Genomic DNA, 13,103 nt, shown 5'->3' with positions numbered 1-13,103 from the left:
GATGTTCTTGCTACACTGGGAGTGCAGCAAAGGTTTACTGGACTGATTCCTGGGATAATAGAACTGATGCATGAAGAGACATTAAATTAGTTATGATTCTACTCACTGGAGTTCTGAGGAATGACTGAGGATTGCATAGAAACCTATAATATTCTATCTAACAGGAATAGACAGGATAGATGCAGAAAGGATGTTCCTGATGGTGTGGGAGTCCAGACCAGGGCGATGGTCTACAGATTTAGGTGAATTATTTAGGACTGAGATCAGGAAAAATTTCTTCACCCAGAGAAGGTTGACCCAATGGAATTCACTACCACAGAAAACAGCTGAGGCCAAACACTGTACCATTTCAAGAAGAGGCTGGAAATAACAGTTACAGCAAAAGGGATCAAACAATAGGAGGAAAAGCAGGAACAGGCTATTGAGATGGATGATCAGCCACAGCTAGAATAAATGGCAAAGTAGGCTTGAAGGGCTGAAAGGCCTACTCCTGCTCCTATCTTAAATTTCCTAAATGTCAGTGTACCTCTGAGAGTATTCTATTGTTGAACGTCGCACGTTTAGTTAAAGCTGAACCCCCCTATTTACCATGTTAGTACATTAAAAAGGCTATAATGTAATGTGAGGATGGGGATTCTCTAGGGTTCCAGCCAATATTCCTCTTTCATCAACAACACTAAAAGTGATTTCTCCAAGGGAATGGATACCAGCATTGAATGTAGTCCAGAGAAAGTTCACTAGACTGAACCCAGGTACAGTGAAGGGAACTGTCCAATGAGGAGAGGTTCAATAGGTTGGCCCTGTACTTACTGGAATTTAGCAGGATGAGAGGAGACCTTATTGAAACACAGGATTCTTGTGAGATTTGACAAGGTAGTTGTGGGACACTGCTTTCTCTTGTGGGATAGTCTAAGACAAGAGGGTATACTCTCAGACTAAGTGGTTACCTACTAAAACAGAGATGAGGTGGAATTTTATCTGTCAGAGGGAACTGAATCTGTGGGGTTTTTTACTACAGAAGCTTGACAGGTAGATGCAGAAAGATTGTTTCCCCTTATAAAGGAATCTCAGACCAAAGGGAATGATCTCAGGTTAAGGGATTGAACATGTAAAACAGAGAGGAAGAGCAATTTCTTCCATCAGAGATGAGTGAATTTGTGAAATTCTTTATCGCAGAGGGCTGGGTCATTAAGCATATTCAAGACTAAGACAGACAGATGTTTGGTCAGCAAGGGAACCAAGGGTTAAAGAAAAAAATCAGGAAAGTGCAGTTGAGCATTATCTGGTCAGCTATGATCTAGTTGAATGACAGAGCAGACACAATGGACTGCATGGCTTACTGGACTCTTACATCTTGTGGTCTTCTGGATATGTCTGTCATAGCTTGCTCTGCAAAAGTTGGTTTCTCGTTTATTTATACAACAATTGTAGCTACACTTCAAAATGAATCAGTTGATTTTAAAACACTTCAAGAGATTTGGGAGATATGACATTGAATTTTATCCTAAATTATTTCTCACATCAATAAAATTAAAATGCATAGTCTTTTCAAATTGATCAAAATGACAGGAATAATATGTACTTCGCACATCATCACATAAATCTCACAAGCTAGATTATACTAGTGACAAGCAATTACTCTAAACTGTAAAATTCTACTTATAGATCTATCCAAAGTTTCAGAGTTGTCTGAAGCCTCAAAATATTTGTTCCTTATTCACTGTAATAAATCTCCCTGCTTGTACCAATTAGTATTTTCTAATGACTGGATCTGCCTAATGTCATTTCAATGTTTATTGTTATATCATGAATTGAATTAAATGCCTGAGACGTAATGGGAAAACATTTATTCTTATCACCATACACCATAAATTCACAAAAACACCATCTTCCTATTTACAATTTATCAAAGAAATCTTCCTCCGAATGAACTACAATTGTATTAGTTCACATTAATGTCCTCAGGGAAGGAAATCTGCCATCCTCATCTGGTCTGGCCTAGCTGTGACACCAGACCCACCCAGTATGGTTGACTCACAACTGCTGTCTGGAATGGCCTAGTAAGTATCTAACCGCTAAATTGTCTTTAAAAAGGGAATGAAGCCAGATGGATGACCTGGCATTGACTTAGGCACCAGAAACGACAATGGCAAACATAGCCTTGTCGACCTAGCAAAATCTTCCCAGCAACAATTAGGGGCTCATGCCAAAAATTGGGATAGCCATCTCCCAGATTAGTCAAGTAGTAACCCAACGATGTCATGCTCATGGAATCATACCTTATAGATTAAGTCCCAGACAACATCACCATCATCCTCAGGTATTTCATGCTCCACCAGCAGGACAGACTCAGCAGAAGTGGCAGCACAATGGTACACAGTCAGGAGGAAGTTACTTGGGAGTCCTCAACATTGAATCCAAGACCCACGAAGTCTCATGGCATTAGGTTCAACATGAACAAGGAAATCTTCTGCTGATTATCACATACAACCACACCCCTCACACCTTCTTGAGCTCCACCTTGGCTGATGAGTCAATATTCCTCCATGTTGACCATCACTTTGAGGATGGCAAGGATGCAGAATGTATTCTGGGTGAGAGACTTCCATGCCCATCATTAATAAAAGTGGCTTGGAAGCACCACACCACCCTTTGGACCGACTCATCCACGCCGAACATGTTCCCAAGCGAAACCAGCCCCACTTGCCCACTGGCCTACTTTTGGCCCATATCCCTCCAAACATTTCCTATTCATGTACTTATCTAAGTGTATTTTAAACATTGCAACTGTTCCCGCATCCATCACTTCCTTAGGAAGTTAAGTTCACACGCAAACCACCCTCTGTATAAAAGATTTTCCCCTTATGTCTTTTTAAATGTCTCTTCTCTCACCTTAAAAGTATGTTCCTGGTCTTGAAATCCCCCATCCTAGGGAAAATACAGCAACCATTAATCCTATCTATACCCCTCATGATTTTATAAACCTCTATAAGTTCACCTCTCAACCTCCTACCCACCAATGAAAAATATCCCAATCTTTTGTTAAAACTTCCAAACCTGGCAACAGCTGATGAGTTGGATTATGGCAGGTGATGAGAAACAAGATGAAAACAGGAGAAAAAAAAACTTTATCTTCACCACCAATTAGAACTCGTTCAGACAAAGTTCCCACCTTCATTTTTAGAATACCCTCGTCATGTTGTGCAGCACAACCACAATGCAAAATGGGTGGGTTGCTCTTCGGAGTGTCGGTGTGGACTTGTTGGGCCAAAGGGCCTGTTTCCACACTGTAGGGAGCCTAATCTAATCTATTCTAAATAGGATAAGTTACAAACAGATCTGGCAACCCAAGACTGAGCATTCATGTGGCACTGTTGGCCATCGGCAACACCAGAATTGCACTCAAATAAAACCTGCAACTTCTGGCCTTGCATATCCCCCACTCCACCATTACTGTCAAGCCAAGTGGATAATCCATCTCGGCACCCTCTAGTGGTCCCCAGCATCATCAGTGCCATTCTTCAGCCAATTCAATTCATTCCATGTGATAGCAAGAAACAGCTGGAGACACTGTATACTGCAAAGGCTACGGGGCTTGTCAAAATTCTGACAAAAGTGCTGACGACTTGCACTCCAGAACTTACCAAGCTGTTCCAGTATAGTTACAACACTGGTATTTACCTGACAATGTGGAATGTTGTCTAGACAACACCAGGCAACTCCTGTACATAAAAAGCAGGACAGATTCAACAATGCAATTACCATACCCCATCAGTCTACTTTCAATTATCATTGAAGTGATGGAAGGCACCATAAAAAGTGCTATCAAGCAGCACCTGCTCAGCAATAACCTGCTCAGTGATGCCCAGTTTGGGTTCTGCCAGGGCCACTCAGCTCCTGACCTCATTACAGCCTTGGTTCAAACACAGACAAAACAGCTGAAGTCCAGAGGTGAGGTGAGAGTGACAGCCCTTGATATCAAGGCCATGTTTGGACTGAGTGTGGCATCAAGGATCTGTAGGTTTGAGTCATAACTAACACAAAGGAAGATGGTTGTGATTGTTAGAGGGCAGTTACCTCAGCTCCAGGATATCTCTGCAAAAGTTCCTCAAGGTATTGCCGTTGGCCCAAACATCTTCAGCTGCTTCACCAAAGACTTTCTCTCCTTTAGAAGGTTAGAAGAGTGGTTTGCTGATGATTGCATAATGTTCAGTGCCATTCACAACTGAAGCAGTCTACATCCAATTGCAGCATTGGCTAGACACTATCCAGGCTTGGATTGAGTAGTAGTAAATAAGTACAAGCACTGAGGCAAAGAGATTTCTCACAAAAGAGAATCTTACCACTGCCCCTTGATAATCAATAGCAATAACATTGCTGAATCCCTCACAATCAACATCCTGGGAGTTACTATTGACCAAAAAGTGACTGGGCTAGCCATATAAATAGTGTTCAGAACAAGAGGTCAGAGTCTACGAATTCTGTGGTGAATAACTCACTTCCAGACTCCCCAAAGTCTGTCTACCATCTACAAAGCCCCCACAAGTCAGAAGTGTAATGGAATACTTCCCACTTACCTAGATGAGTACAGTTCCAACAACATCCATGAAGTCATGAAATCCATCTAGGACAAAGCAGCCCACTTAATTAGCACTTTATTTTCAAACATTCATTTCCTCCACCATCTCAGTAGCATCAGGACATACCATCTACAAAATGCGTTGCATTATCTCACCAAGCATTCTTCAGCAGCATCTTCTAAACACTGAACCACTTCCATCTGCAAAGACAAGGGCAGCTGATACATGGAAACACTATCATCTCAGGTACCTCTCCAAGTCACTCACCATCTTGCCTTGGAAATACATCACCATTCTTTCATAGCCACTGGGCCAAAATACAGGATGCTCAGCAGGTTAAAAAGGAAGGTAAATGGAGTGTTGAACTTTATTTTAAAGGGATTGAAGTAAAAAAGTAGATAATGCCTGTATTAGTACACAAGAATAGTGTTTTATAGAGTCATAAAGTCAGAGAGATGTACAGCATGGAAACAGACCCTTCACTCCAACTCATCCATGCCGACCAGATATCCCAACCAAATATAATCACAGTTGCCAGAATTTGGCTCATATCCCTTCAAACCCTTCCTATTCATGCACCCATCCGGATGCCTTTTAAATGCTGTAATTGTACTAGCCTCCACTTCCTCTGGCAGCTCGTTCCAAATACACATCACCCTCTGCGTAAAACAGTTGCCCCTGAGGTCCCTTTTATATATATCCCCTCTCACTATACACCTATGCCCTCTAGTTCTGGACTCCCTGATCCCAGGGAAAAGACTTTGTCTAGTTATCCTATCCATGCCCTCATGATTTTACAAACTTTATAAGGACACCCCTCAGCCTCAGCCGCTCCAAGGAAAATAGCTCCAGACCATTCAGCTTCTCCCTATAGCTCAAATCCTCCAAACCTGGCAACATCTTTGTCAATCTTTTCTGAACCCTTCCAAGTTTCACAAAATCCTTCCAACAGGAAGGAGACCAGAAATGCACGCAATATTCCAAAAGTAGCCTAACCATTGTTCTGTACAGCCACAACATGATCTCCCAACTCCTATACTCAATGTATCAGAACACAGCTGGAGAGCAATGAACAGTTTTGGTCTCCTTATCTAAGGAAACATATATTGGCATTGAGCACAGTCCAGAAAATGTTCACAAGGCTGATCTTGGGTTTGGTCTTATGAGGAGAAGTTGTGTAATTTAGAAGAATTCATTGGAGTTTAGAAGAGTGAGACGTAATCTTATTAAATAATATGAGTATTAGGGAGCTTGACAGGTTGAATGCAGAAGTGTTGCCTCCCCTTGTGAAAAACTCTAGGGTAGGAAGGCAAAATCTCAGGTTAATGGGTCGCACATTTAAGACAGAGATGAAGAGCAATTTCTTCCCTCACAAGGTACTGAATCTGTGAAATTCTTTATCACAGGGGGCTGGGCCATTAAGCATATTCAAGCCTAAGGTTGAGACAGATTTGTAATCGATAAAGGTATCAGGGTTATAAAGCAAAGGCAGGAAAATGACACTGAGGATTATCAGATCAACCATGAGCGCATTGAATGGTGGAGTAGACCCGATGGGTCGAATGGTCCACTTCTGCTCCTATATCTTCTGGTCTTCCTCCCAAACAGCATTGTAGGTATCCCAACACCAAGTGGACTGCAACGTACAAGAAGACAGCTCACCCATAACCTCTCAAAGGCAACTCGGGATAGAGAAAATTATTGGTGAATCATCTTTGTTTTCGTTTCCTCCAGTCCTCACCCCAACCTACCTGTAAAACACCCCACCTACCTGTAAAACACCCAACAAATTTCCAAGATCTTTTTGCCCATCCAGTTTTGGATTACTAACACATTCCAAAATGTAATCACTATATAAATGAGGGCTGTGCTTTTAACCAACTTTGCCTCAAGCCTGAAATTCCTTTCCTACACCTTCACACCTCTCTAGTTCCCGATCCTTCTTGAAACTGTTTCTTAAACCTTTTCGATCAAGCTTATGGTAATCTGTCCGAACATGTTGTTAACACTTCTGTCAATATGTTTAAAAATGCCAAGTAAATCCAATTTATTGTTGTTTATGACCTTTTGGAAATGACACTTAGTTTGAAGCTGTGTCAAAGATGGTGGCGCTGTATAGTTCCTGAGCCAGAGCTCATCTGCTCCAACTACTTTTCCTTCTTCTTTTCTCATTTTCTTTCCTTTCCTTTTGTTTAGCTTTTCTTTCTCTCCTTATTTTCTGGAGGGATCCCAATCATGGAGGCAGCAGCAGCAACAGCAACAGCTGGGGGCCCAGACCAAGGAGGCTGTTGGTGTGCCTGGGCAGAACTCTGGTAGTCAGGAGTATCGTGAAACTGGTTTGGGACCAGGAGCGGAATCTAGCCGCCTATGGAATAGCGGTGTGGTGAGACCAAACGGCAGTTGATGGAAGACAGCAGCACAGAGGCATGGGGATTGAGAGATCGTGCCCCATGTCGGGGGACAGATCGAGCCCTTGTGGGGAAAGCCCAACCTGGAGCAACTGCAGGACCATGGCTACAAAAAAGAATTATAATTTGGGACTTCCATCTTTATTTCTTATTTACTACTTTATACTGAGAAGAAATGTGATGTTGAACTTTTAACTTTTTTTATATTTTTCTCGTTTTTAACCTAAGATTTGTAGCTAAATATCTAAGATGGTGCCATGAATGGCAACATTGTAAACTTTTCACTGCACTTCTCTATACCTGTGCTTGAGTAAACATGACAATAAAACCTCATTCTAATTCCTCAGAAAACAGTTGGTACAGTTGCCATGTGCAAAATGAACAATTGCCTTCAAATCTTTAAGCTGACTGAATATAAACTTCTGTTATTTAAAATCTTGACTGAAATTCTAATGACTAAATCAGACATTGTTTTTTTCTCATGTCAAAAGCTGGTTTGCAGAAAATGATGTACAATATTGTTTGATTTCACTCTGTGGTATTTGACGGTGTCTTTAAGAGGAGAGCATGTGACATGTATGGTGACGTAAATAGGTGTGGGTCAATATTTTGGTTTCCTGACAGTGAGTTGAGATGTGGAGAATAAATGAGCAGCATATTTGTGGCATGTCAGCCCTCACTGTCTGATGGTGCATTCCCATATTTACATGTCATGATTACTTACTGTGTTAACATTTTTGTAACATATTCCATCTTCAAGATTAAGTTAGAAATGTTTTGGATTCTCATTACATCTGGTTCACATTTGTTTAAATGTGGTGGGCTTTGTGCAACTGCATCTGGAGTCAGCAGGATTCCTTGTTAAAGTCCTTGCTGTAGGGGAGAGGAGTAGAAGAATGATGGTTTGCATGAAAGCTCAGAGACTGGCAATGGCAAGACAGGACTGAGTGAGAGTGCAGTGGAGGTGGGCTAATGTGAGGTCAGGGATATCGAGAAGATGGCACAACAAATCATAGAATCGTAGAATCCTATAGTGCAGAAGGAGGCCACTTGGCCCATCAGGTCCACACTGACCCGCCAAAGAGCATCCCACCCAGACCCAGCCCACTACCATATCCCCACACTTACCATATCTAATCACCTAGCCTACACATCCCTGAATACAATAGTCAATTTTGTTTTTAAGTACAGCCAAACCAACTAGCCTGCACAGCTTTGGACTGTGGGAGGAAACTAAAGAACCCAGAGGAAGCCCACACAGACATGGTGAGAATGTGCAAACTATACACAGACAAGGCTGGAATTGAACCCTAGTCACTGGTGCTGTGAGATGAGACACCGATAACCACTAAGACACCGTGCCATCCACCTAACCATAACAGCTGGCTTTGCTGGTCAATAACAGAGGCGACAGTGCTAACAGGAGGTAACACCAGAATGGGAGGCTGATCAGATTGGATTAGATTCCCTACAGTGTGGAAATAGATCCTTCGGCCCAACAAGTCTACATCGACCCTCCGAGGAGTAACTCACCCAGACTCATTTCCCTACATTTACTCCTGACTAATGCACCTAACACTATGGGCAATTTAGCATGGCCAATTCACCTGACCTCCACATCTTTTGGATTGTAGGAGGAAACTGGAGCACCCAGAAGGGACCAACACAGACACGGGGAGAATGTGCAAACTCCACACAGTCACCCGCAGCGGGAATCGAACCCAAGTCCTTGGCGCTGTAAGGCAGCAGTACTAACCACTGAACCACCATCAGGGTCAGGATGCATTAAGCAAGAGAGGGCATCACAGAAGGTACTGATGCATCATTGCCTTGTGAGAAGAAACACTTGCAGATGTCATAGAGTCAGGGCTAGGGCTGGCTGCGACTGTCCCTTGCAGTCATTACAGAAAATGTGGGATTCTGCAGCAAGAGCTACAACTTCATGAATTTGGGGCAACATTTCAGTGGCCTTCAAGATGACTGCAGCACTCAGTATTTTGTTTATCGTGCTTTACAAGGCTCTGTGGGCAACATGTGTGGCACTTTACAGACTGTGACATACAGGTACACAAGGGAAGGGGCCACTTCATACTTTTGTTGAGCAAATAAATTAAGTAATTACACCGTAGATGAAAACAGCCAATGGACAAGGGCATTGAGTATCCGGCGATCTCTCACTTCCGTTGAGTGCAAAGGGTCAGTGACTGCAATCATGTGACCATTAGAACTCCTTGAGGCTTGTTAGTGACATCTGTGATTCACAAGGGCTTTCACTGATCAAATCTGTAACTGGTCTGTAAGCACAAGCAAGAAGAATGCATTTCTGTGCTCACATTCAGGGATTTGCCATGACTTATACATTTCCCATAATTGCAGTGCCCGGAGCTGTTTGAGATCCTGGCACAGGTTGATAGCAGGGTCCGTCAATGAATAGCTGCCCAGGCCACATAGTCGCACCTTACTCTCATAGACATGTCAGCAAATTAAGTTTTAATTAACATTAGTGGTGAATTAACAGCCAGTGTGAAACAGGAAGTGCTGACTCTTTTACCTTTAGTTCGATGCCACGTTAAGAGTCTGGTTCAAGACAGACTGATCAAGGAGAAGACAAAGTCAAGTATAGTGTTCAGACTCAGATTTTGAACTAATGCTATCATGCATTAATAATAAATACTGTAACATTGATAATCTTAGATATACCATGCACTAATCTTATTGTTACATTAGTAAGGGCTTATCTATCTGTTTTCTCTGAGTTCTATGTCATTTCTATGAGTTCATGTGCATCTTCCAGAGTGCTTTTACTCCCTCAGACTGTGGTATTTATATTCAGTAAGCAGATCTGACACATCATCACAAATTTGCTCCAAGTTCTGGAGGCCCTTACACAGCTAGTTTTACTTTAGATTTTGGCATGGTATGGATGAAATACTGCCAATAATATTTAATTTGTTCACCTCTTTGCAGAAATGTTGAAAGAGGATTCAGCAACAATCGGTAAGTAGCTGGTTTGTTTTCATCAGTGGTTTGCAAACCCTGTACTGTCCCTAATGTGCAACAATAGAATAAGACACAGATATCTACTTTCACTTTTATTATTGGGTCTGATCCAACCACTGTATGATTCAGCAGCTCTGTCTGCTTTGGCAGCTGAAAGATTTTGCTGCGCACAAACTTAATTCTAAATAATCTGTCTCAAAACAAGCTTCACTAATTGATTTGACTGCATGTTATATGACAACAGCTGGCAGATAGATGCCTCAACAACATTTCCTTGTCCAAATGGCCCCTCTTACATTTACCCAAATGATTTTAAATATCCTTCTTGTTACCACAGGCATGCTTTTCTGTGTTGCATTTTCTCTTCTTAACTCTTGCCCTCTCTGGATGTCATATCACAAATGTATATAGTTTTAACAGAAAGTTTATTTCACGCGTTTATCAAGAAGGTGAATTTTAGGGCAACATTTTCAGTGTTTTACAATTTCCTTTTGCAGTTTCCCACTTGATGCATTCTCATATACCATGCAAATGGGTCAAATGAAGGCTAGTGCTCCTTCGGTAGAACTTACACATTGTTCTCCATGAAACTCTGTGTGAGATGAATAACTCAAGAACTAAACAAAGTGTTCAATATTGTATTGGTTTCTAAAGAATTTTAAACAACCACATCTGAATAATTTAAAAAGGTTATCCATGATTAATCCTGAGGATGTCAATGCAAATAATTCATTTCAGTATCAAGTTATCTGGTTGAACAAGCAGGATTGCTATTAGATTAGATTACTTACAGCATAGAAACAGGCCCTTCGGCCCAACAAGTCCACACCAATCCTCCGAAGAGCAACCCACCCAGACCCATTCCCCTACATTTACCCCTTCACCTAACACTATAGGCAATTTAGCTTGGCCAATTCACCTAACCTGCACATATTGGACTGTGGGAGGAAACCAGAGCACTTGGAGGAAACCCACGCAGACATGGGGAGAATGTACAAACTCAACACAGACAGTTGCCTGAGGCGGGAATTGAACCAAGATCTCTGGCGCTGTGCCACCGTGCCACCCATATTAGCTCAGCTTCTACTAGCCGGAGCCGTTCATGAAATACATCATTAGATTTTTTTTTCTGCACTCTTCAGTTCATTTTTTTGTCTACAGCAACTTGTAGGAAGAGTGAGCTGATAATAGCACAGCCTGTGCACAGTCAGGACATAGTGAGGACAAATCTGGGGTCTTAATCAAAAATAAGACCTAGAATTTTTCACCTTAACCAGTGAGATTCGAGCATTGAGAAAGTAACAAACATACAGAGTTGCATGGTAGAGTGAATTAAAGTAGAAAACTTAAAAGGGAGAAGGAAAAGAAACTCCTCTAAAAATTTAAAATTAATTAGTTTTAAAAACTCTGTTCAAGAATTTACGTCAGACAGGAAGGAGACTCAACAGCGCAAATAGTTCCCTTTCCCTTGGGCTAGACAGCTTAATAGCCTTTACCTTACAAATTGTCAGCTACTTAAAATGGTACCTATGCTGCAAAGTTCTAAATTTCCAGTAAGCTTCACATACAAATCCAAATGAGAATCAGCTGTTGTCTTTATAAGATCAAAAGTGGTGCAAAGCACATTGCCCATCAGCTTGTGGCAAAACACAACAACTTCTCTCAACTCGAAAGAAGGTTTTGCATTTATGTAGCACCTTTCATGACCAATGAATGTGTCAGAGTTAAATATTTTTGAAGTGTAGTCACTGTTGACATTGAGTAAACATGACAGCCAATTTTTAAACAGCAAGCTCCTACAGATAGCAACTTAATAACGACCAGATCATTTAACTTTGGGATGCGGATTGAGGGATAACCATCGACAGCGATACCAGAACACCCCTGTTTTTCTTCAAAGTGATATAAGGGAGCTTTTGCATCTACCTGAATGAGTGCGTGGGGTTTAGTTTAATATTCAATACAAAAATGACACGTTTGATAGTGTAGCACATCATCACCTGGAGTGTCTGTCTTGACTTTGCTGCCTCCGTGGGATTTGAACTCAGAAACCTATGACTTACAAGAAAGAATGCTACCAACTAAACCTAAGCTTAACTAACACTAGACAGCCCATTATGACACTAGATGTATATTTTCCACAATAATAACTGTGCACCATTAAGTTCACCATTATTTTAGCAGAAATAAATGTGCCATTATTGTTCTAATGATAAACATCAAATGCTCATATCTGTCACTTCTATTGCATTTTATTTTCCAGATTTTTGAGACAAAAATAAATTAATTTAAAGAAGTGCAGCACTCGGTCTAGAAGCTTTATATTCAAACGGCCAGTGTATTACATGGAATCCTAAATAGGTACAGCACAGAAAAATGTCATTTAGCCAGTCCTGCCCATGTTCTCTCTAAACAGAGTTAGCTACCACCTGCTGAAATGATCAAAAAGCTAGATTTTTTGATACAATTATATTTCATAGTTGAACGGCTCCAAGTGAAAATGTGACAATTGCACCCAGATTTCTATTGTCACTCATTGTGATGTTTAATATCAGTGCACAGCAGCACAGAAATTTCCTCAATTGAACATGGAAAGATTGAAACCATTGTGTTTGGTACCCACCTCAAATTGTTGCCAAGCTGCTGACTCCTTCACTCTCTCTCAAGCAACAGTCTGAGTTTAAAGTTTTCAGTGCTACTTTATTGTTACATTTAACCGCAAGATGAGCTTCTGAACACAAATTTATGCCACCACTAAGACTGCTTATTTACAGCTCCATACCATTTCCCAGCTTCACCCCAGACTGTTGATCTCTTGCTGAAGCCTTCATCCCTCCTATCATCAGCTCAAGTTTTATTCCAAAGCACTCTAGGCTAATCACCCATATTCTCACATTCATGGGATATGGGCATTGTTGCCTGGGCTAGCATTTATTGTCAATCCCTCATCCTAGTTTTCAAATTCCTCAATGGTCTTGCTCATCCCCAGTTCTGTGATTTCATCCAGACCACACACTCATCAAGATATCAGACTTCCTCTAATATTGAGGAAATGTCTGTGCTGCTACGCATGGAAATTAAACATTATAATGAGTGACAATATAAATCTGGGTGC

The sequence above is a fragment of the Chiloscyllium plagiosum genome, unplaced genomic scaffold, assembly GCF_037043375.1.
Source record: "Chiloscyllium plagiosum isolate Xiang-an unplaced genomic scaffold, Cpla_swu_hap1 HiC_scaffold_3, whole genome shotgun sequence".
NCBI lineage: Eukaryota > Metazoa > Chordata > Chondrichthyes > Orectolobiformes > Hemiscylliidae > Chiloscyllium > Chiloscyllium plagiosum.
Note: the sequence above shows the minus strand (reverse complement) of the source record.